At 42.2% G+C, this 6,463-nt stretch overlaps 1 pseudogene; it reads right to left on the reverse strand.

Moving 5' to 3' along the window:
* Positions 1-5,577: 5,577 nt before the first annotated feature.
* Positions 5,578-6,225, reverse strand: LOC106837530 (peptidyl-prolyl cis-trans isomerase B pseudogene; annotated as a pseudogene).
* Between the last annotated feature and the right edge of the window lie 238 nt (positions 6,226-6,463).

A 6,463-nucleotide genomic window follows, 5' to 3' on the forward strand; every position in this document is an offset into this window, starting at 1 on the left:
TCACAACTTGTAAAGAGCGAGCCCCCTGCTCATGGATGACACATGAAGAATACTGACTTCTCAGACAGAGAAAGCATACAATTTGATTTGAAATATATGTTTACATATGGATATATTTCCCCCTCTTGGGCCTTAACAAAAAGACCATATTTTTTAAAAGGTTTAACTTTTTCCAAATCTAAATTGGGGTTGTGTCTAAGTTAATAGCACCCGGGGAAAGATGTATGGCTGACCCCATTCTGCAAGCGCTCTCCGGAGACTTCCTTCGGAAACTCCTGCCTGACGACAGAGCAAGAGACAAATCTGCTGAGATCGTTTATGCAAAAGGAAACATATTTTATTTACAACACTACTAATCAATCCTTCCGACTGCATTTTAAGTTCCCCCTCTGTAAATAGGCAGTAGGAAATCTCATAAGGGGATTGTATATGTGGCGTCACTGAACATGCCTGTCTAGGAGACGCACCTGAACAGTACCTCTGGGGAAAGATCTGGAATGAACCCAGAGGATTCTCAACTCAATATGACCTGCCACGGCTTCTGTCTCCCTCAACCTTTTGCATTTCTTTACTCAGTTAAAGAAGTATGTTGCCTAACGAGCACTGAGCAAAAAGCCCGTGATGTAGGTTTTCTTCCTTCCTTTCTCTCACTCCTTCCTTCTTCGTCCTTCCCTCTGTTGCTTCTCATCTTTCTCAATTGTTTTCTCCTTTTCTGGCTCCTTTCTTACATCCTTTCCTTCTCCACCAGTTTTCCCCTTTCTTTTCTTTCCCACCTTTTTCTTTCTTTCTTACCCCCTCTCAGGCATTCATTGAGGAAGGAAGAGACTTATTCTTTAAGGGTTAAACAGGATGGCCACCATTTTCCAGGCTGTCTCAGTCCGGTATCAGAGAATGTGGGTCCCTCTGCTGTTTAATTTAAGTTTTTAAAAAATATTGCTTTAGGGTGATTCTGATAATAGTTACACCTTGCTTTTTTGTTTGTTTGTCTTGCTTACTGTTCACAAAGGCTTTCTCCTTTCTCTTAGTTTTTATATACTGTAGGTCTGCCAGAGACAATATTCAACATGAGCTGTCTTCCTGATCTAAGGTCACTAATATTACCCAGGTCCGGGCACCTGAGAAACAGAAGATGACTGATAATTAAATTTAATTCCATAATCATTTGCTGACCGGCTGCTGTGTGCCATGTACCTTATAGGCAAAGATGAAGAAGCTGCAGACTTTGCCTGCTGGGAGCTCCCAGTCTATCACAGACGAATTCAATGCCAAGTGCTAAGTGTTAAACTACTGATATAAAAAAAGTGCCACTGGATCATAAAGGAAGGATTGATTGTTTTTGTTTTTTGTGGGGCTTTTTGGTGGGAAATGAGTGTTATGGAACATAAAGGGCCTTAAAGAATGAATAGGATTTCTATGTGTTGTGATGGGAAGGGCACTTATGCAAAGGGAACAGCCTGAACAAAAAAATGAAGTCATAAGATACATAGTGTTTTTCTGTCAGTAGGTAGTAGTGTGTGAAAAGGGCTAAGTGTTGATAGGAGAAGTAAAACATGAGGCCAAAATATTTTGCTGCAATGATTGTGAAGGTTCCAGGTTGTAGAATAAGACTTTGTTATCTAGGCAATATGTTGTGCGATAATTCTGGTGAAATCCCTATGGAGAGGCCTGAATCGTCTATTACCCCGTTCATAAGTTTTCCTTCCTGTGATAGTAGGGGTCATTACTATACTTTGACTCTTTCCTAAGTGAGATTTTTCAAACTGTTTTGTGTTTTTTCATGTAAGATTTCTGTGTTTTTGCCCCAGGGAGAAATGAGAATGTCTGCAAATCCTCTTCCCTTCTGGGATTTTGGTCCTTGCTAAAGGACCAATCAGATTCAAGCCTAGGGACTAGTTCTGGTCATAAACTCTGCTATTTGACATCCAATCTGTGCTATTTGCAAGCCTGCAAGTGTTCAGGGGCAATGTAAACGCTTGAAATTTTTCACCTTCAAGCAAAATGCTGAAAGCAATTTGGGGAATTTCTAATTAAAATTCAGGCATTTGTGCTTAATACAAAATAAAAAGGTGTGGGTAAATCTGTTGACTGGTTTCTATTCCTTGATATCCTGATTATTACCACTTCATTACAATGAAAAGAATCAAAATTCAGGTCTAGCCCAAAGAGCAGACTCTTTCCAGTTTGGGGAAAATTCCTAGACTCATTCCTGGCCATTGAAGTAGATGGAAGCTTACAGAAGGAACAGGCTGAAGATGAAAACACCTTTTAGCTGCAATGGCTGTATTGGAGGTAAGAGATGGATAGAAGGGAAATGAGGGTAATACAGGTAATAGAAGGGGTTCCAGAAATATTTCAAGGAATGGAATCGATAAATTAGGCATTCATTGGAAGTGGTGAATGAAGGAGAAAGAAGATTCAGAGGGTAGTAGATTTTGAGAATGGGTTGATACTGTTATTGGCTTCAATAGAGAACAGAGGTGAGAGAGAAAATGATCGCTGAAGAAAAAGACCACAAGTTTGGTTTGGGGCATGTTGGGAAGGGAGAGTTTGGGGCATAGCCCAGCAGAGATGTTCAGCAGACAAATGGAAATTTACATCTGGTGCTCAGAAGAGAGGTTGAGCATGGAGTGAGAAAGATTTTAGAGCAATTAGTATATAGACAATAAAATGGAAAGAATAATGTATAGGGAAGTGGAATTTTTGAATCAGGCCCCAAGTCTGAAATTCATTGTCTGGATGAAATTGCACGGTTGACAATTGACCTTTGTGGGTTTTAGTGTCTTTCTCTGCAATCTCTAAGTTCCCTTCTGCAAACTCCGTTGAACAGTGCAAAGCAATGCCTGGCTTTGTATCCTGCCTCAGGATTTGGGTGATGGGCTCAGGGAGGAGAAAGACTGAGAACCTCAGAATGGAGTTTGCAGGCTGATGTCTTTGTGATGGCTCTGATGGGCCTTGCTGTTTGGAAAACCATTTATCGCGCTGGAAAATGACTTCAATTTTCAGTTTCAAATACGCTCATATATTTCAAGGAAAGAAGGAAATACAATAATTACACTAAAAATAAAAAACAACATCATCAACAAAAAGATCTACCACCAAAGATCCAGTTCATATTTGAAAAATGGTGCCAATTCCTTTGGTTCAACTTAAGTGTGTGAGGATTGTGAGGTTGCTAAAGGGTTTGACCCATGGAGTTAAAAAATAACACAAAACATTGAATTCCTTTGTCAACACCTGGCCTTAGTGACTGTTAATCCTCAGTTCCCCATGGAGAGCTTTATTTTTCACTGGAAACAAGTCCCTGCTTGGCGTGGATTAGATGTGTGATTGATGCCTCTGCTCCCCACTCTCAGCTGCAGAGGAGATCGGATGGGACCAAATCAGACCGGCCTCGATGCTGGGCTTTAGCTGGGCAACCCTCACGGATCATCAGAGATGCAACCTCTGCCGCTCATCAGTGAAAAGAGCTGGGCAGTGGCAGAATGGTGGGAGAAGTCTTGGAGAACTGTGTGCAGCTGGGGGAGCAAATCCTGAGAAGAACTCTAAAGAAAAAATCACACAAGAAAGGAGACACAGGTAAGACGGAGGGAAAATGCTATTTAAAAATCACAACTTCCATCTAAAAAAAATAGATCTTGTTCACCCTTTTGCTCCTAAAGGAATAGAGGATCTGTGCACCTTGGAGGGTCTGAGATATGATAAGGTAGCTCTGAATGGCCAGTTTGCCAGTGAATCAGCAGTTCTCAGCTGTGGCATTCTAGCATCACCTGGAGTGCTTTATAAGCATGACGAGGCCCAGGTCCCGCTCAGAGATTCTGATATTCTGATCTAATATGCCGGGAGCAGAGCTGGAGTGGTTTTACTCAGGCAACTAGAACAGAGGTATTCCAACCTTATTTGGAATAGGGCTCCTTGGGGTGCTTGTTAAGAATACAGATTCCTGCATCTTATGCACAGTTTGATTTTCTTTTTTTAATATTGGCACCAGAGCTAACATCTGTTGACAGTCTTCTTTTTTCTTTTCTTTTTCTTCTTCTTCTTCTCCCCAAAGCCCCCAGTACATAGTTGTATATATATATTTTTATTTTTTAGTTGTGGGTCCTTCTAGTTGTGGCATGTGGGATGCCGCCTCAGCATGGCCTGATGAGCGCTGCCGTGTCTGTGCCCAGGATCCAAACCGGTGAAACCCTGGGCTGCTGAAGTGGAGTGTGTGAACAGAGTTTGATTCTTTTAAAGGGGACATGCAGGAATCCACATTTTAAATAAGTATCCAGGTCATTCTGATGCAGATGGTTCAGAAATGACACTTAGCTAAACATTAGGATTAAAAGTTTTGTTCAGTGTTGGAGACATCCTGGGATCGAGAAGGGGAATGCGGAGCAATCAAGAGGGCAAGAAGTGGGTTGCAACATGGGATGGTGTAATGAGTGATTTATTATCCTTGTGGTAGCATGAACAATAAACTGTTTTGGATGAGAGGTAGTTGATAAAATACTACTAATAAAAATAATTGCAGCTAACATTTCTTGTGTGCTTTATGGTATGCCAGGTACAATTCAAAGTGCTTTGCATATATTAACTCATGAAGTCCTCAAAACCACCTCTGAGCATGCGTAGCTACTCTCATTTATCTCAATTTTACAGATGAGGAAAATGAGACTCAGAGAGGTTAACTCTTTGCCCGAGGTCACACATCTAGGAAGAGGCAGAGCCAGAAAAAAGAACTCAGGAAGTCTGACTCCAGAACCTGCATTCTTAATCACTCCACCACACAGCTCTGTGTTGGAGTCAGTAATGGTTAATTTTAGGTGTCAACTTGGCTAGGCTATGGTACCCAGATATCTGGTCAAACACTAGTCTGAATGTTGCTGAGAAGGTATTTTTAGAGGAGATTAAAATTTAAATCAGTAGACTTTGAATAAAGCAGATTGCCTTCCATAATGTGGGTGAGCCTCATCTAATTAGTTGAAGGCCTTAAAAGAAAAACAGGGAGATAAAATTCTGCCAGCAGATTTTGGACTTGCCAGGCTCCACAACTGCACAAGCCAGTTCCTCAAAATACATCAATGTCTGTGTCTCTCTCTCTGGAGAGAGTCTGGAGAACTCTGACTACACAGAATGATGTACTCTCCTTGGTAACCCCCAAAAATTCAATAAAATTCTGCTTTACAGAGTACAAGAATTTAGTGGAAACAGAAAAGCAAAGCTATGGGTGACTATGGGAATGCAACACCCTCACACCTTCCCATCCCAGGAAAAGTAAAGAAATCCTAAGAAGAAGATACTTGCCACAAAACACAAAATGGGAGTTCAAGCTAATGATATCTAAGTTTTAAGGAGAAAGAGTAATGACATCTAACTTTTTCTTTAAAACCTACCTTTTTTGTTTTATTGGTCAGCGTTGGTAGGAGTTTGTTACAAAACTGGGCCCTGTGGAATGTGAGGAGAGGGGTCTGCTCCCTCAGATGCGAGCACTGGGGCCAGTGGAGCGCAGAGCTCTGTGGTGGGCTGTCTTCACCCCCCAGAGGGCAACAGGGCCACACAGACGGTTGCTCAAAGGGAAGAGGTCCTTGGGCCCTACTCCTTGGCGATGGCAAAGGGCTTCTCCACCTGGATCTTGCCGCAGTCTGCGATTGTCACATCCTTCAGGGGCTTGTCCTGACCATCTGTCTTGGCTCTTGCCACCTTCCGCACTACCTCCATGCCCTGAAGAACTTTGCTGAACACAATGTGCTTGCCATCTAGCCAGGCTGTCTTGACTGTCGTGATAAAGACTTGGGAGCCGTTGGAGTCTTTGCCTGTGTTGGCCATGCTCACCCAGCCAGGCCCATAGTGTTTCAGCTTGAAGTTCTCATCCAAGAAGCCTTCACCTTAGATGCTCTTACCTCCCGTGCCATCTCCCCGGGTGAAGTCTCCACCCTGGATCGTGAAGTCCATGCTCACATGATGGAATTTGCTGTCTTTGTACCCAAATCCTTTCTATCTTGTGGCTAAGGCCACAAAATTATCCAGGGTTTTTGGAAGAGTCTTTCCAAAGAGACCAATGACCATCCAGCCTGTATCTTTACCTCCAATTCTCAGATCAATGCACACCTTGACAGTGACTTTGGGTCCCTTCTTCTCATCAGCTGTGGAGGGTCCTGACAACAGCAGGAAAAAGACTGAGCCCTTGATAAGGGCGGCAGCAAAGAACACCTTCATATTCGGCTCTGAGAAACGTGGCATCCACCAGGAGAAGCAAGCACAGCTGTGACACCTGATTTCTAATTACGTGAAAAACTACCACCACACATAACTCTTCATCCTTAATCCTAACTTCTTTTTTATTCATCTGCAGTAGTCTGTCTTCTGAAGTTGGACTTAGTAAAAATTTCATGAAATTAAAGGCCCAAATTATCAGAATTTATACTAATGCTGTCTTGAATCTATATAGAAGAGATTAGAAGAATAAAATCTACACAGA

The sequence above is a fragment of the Equus asinus genome, chromosome 23 (assembly GCF_041296235.1).
Source record: "Equus asinus isolate D_3611 breed Donkey chromosome 23, EquAss-T2T_v2, whole genome shotgun sequence".
NCBI lineage: Eukaryota > Metazoa > Chordata > Mammalia > Perissodactyla > Equidae > Equus > Equus asinus.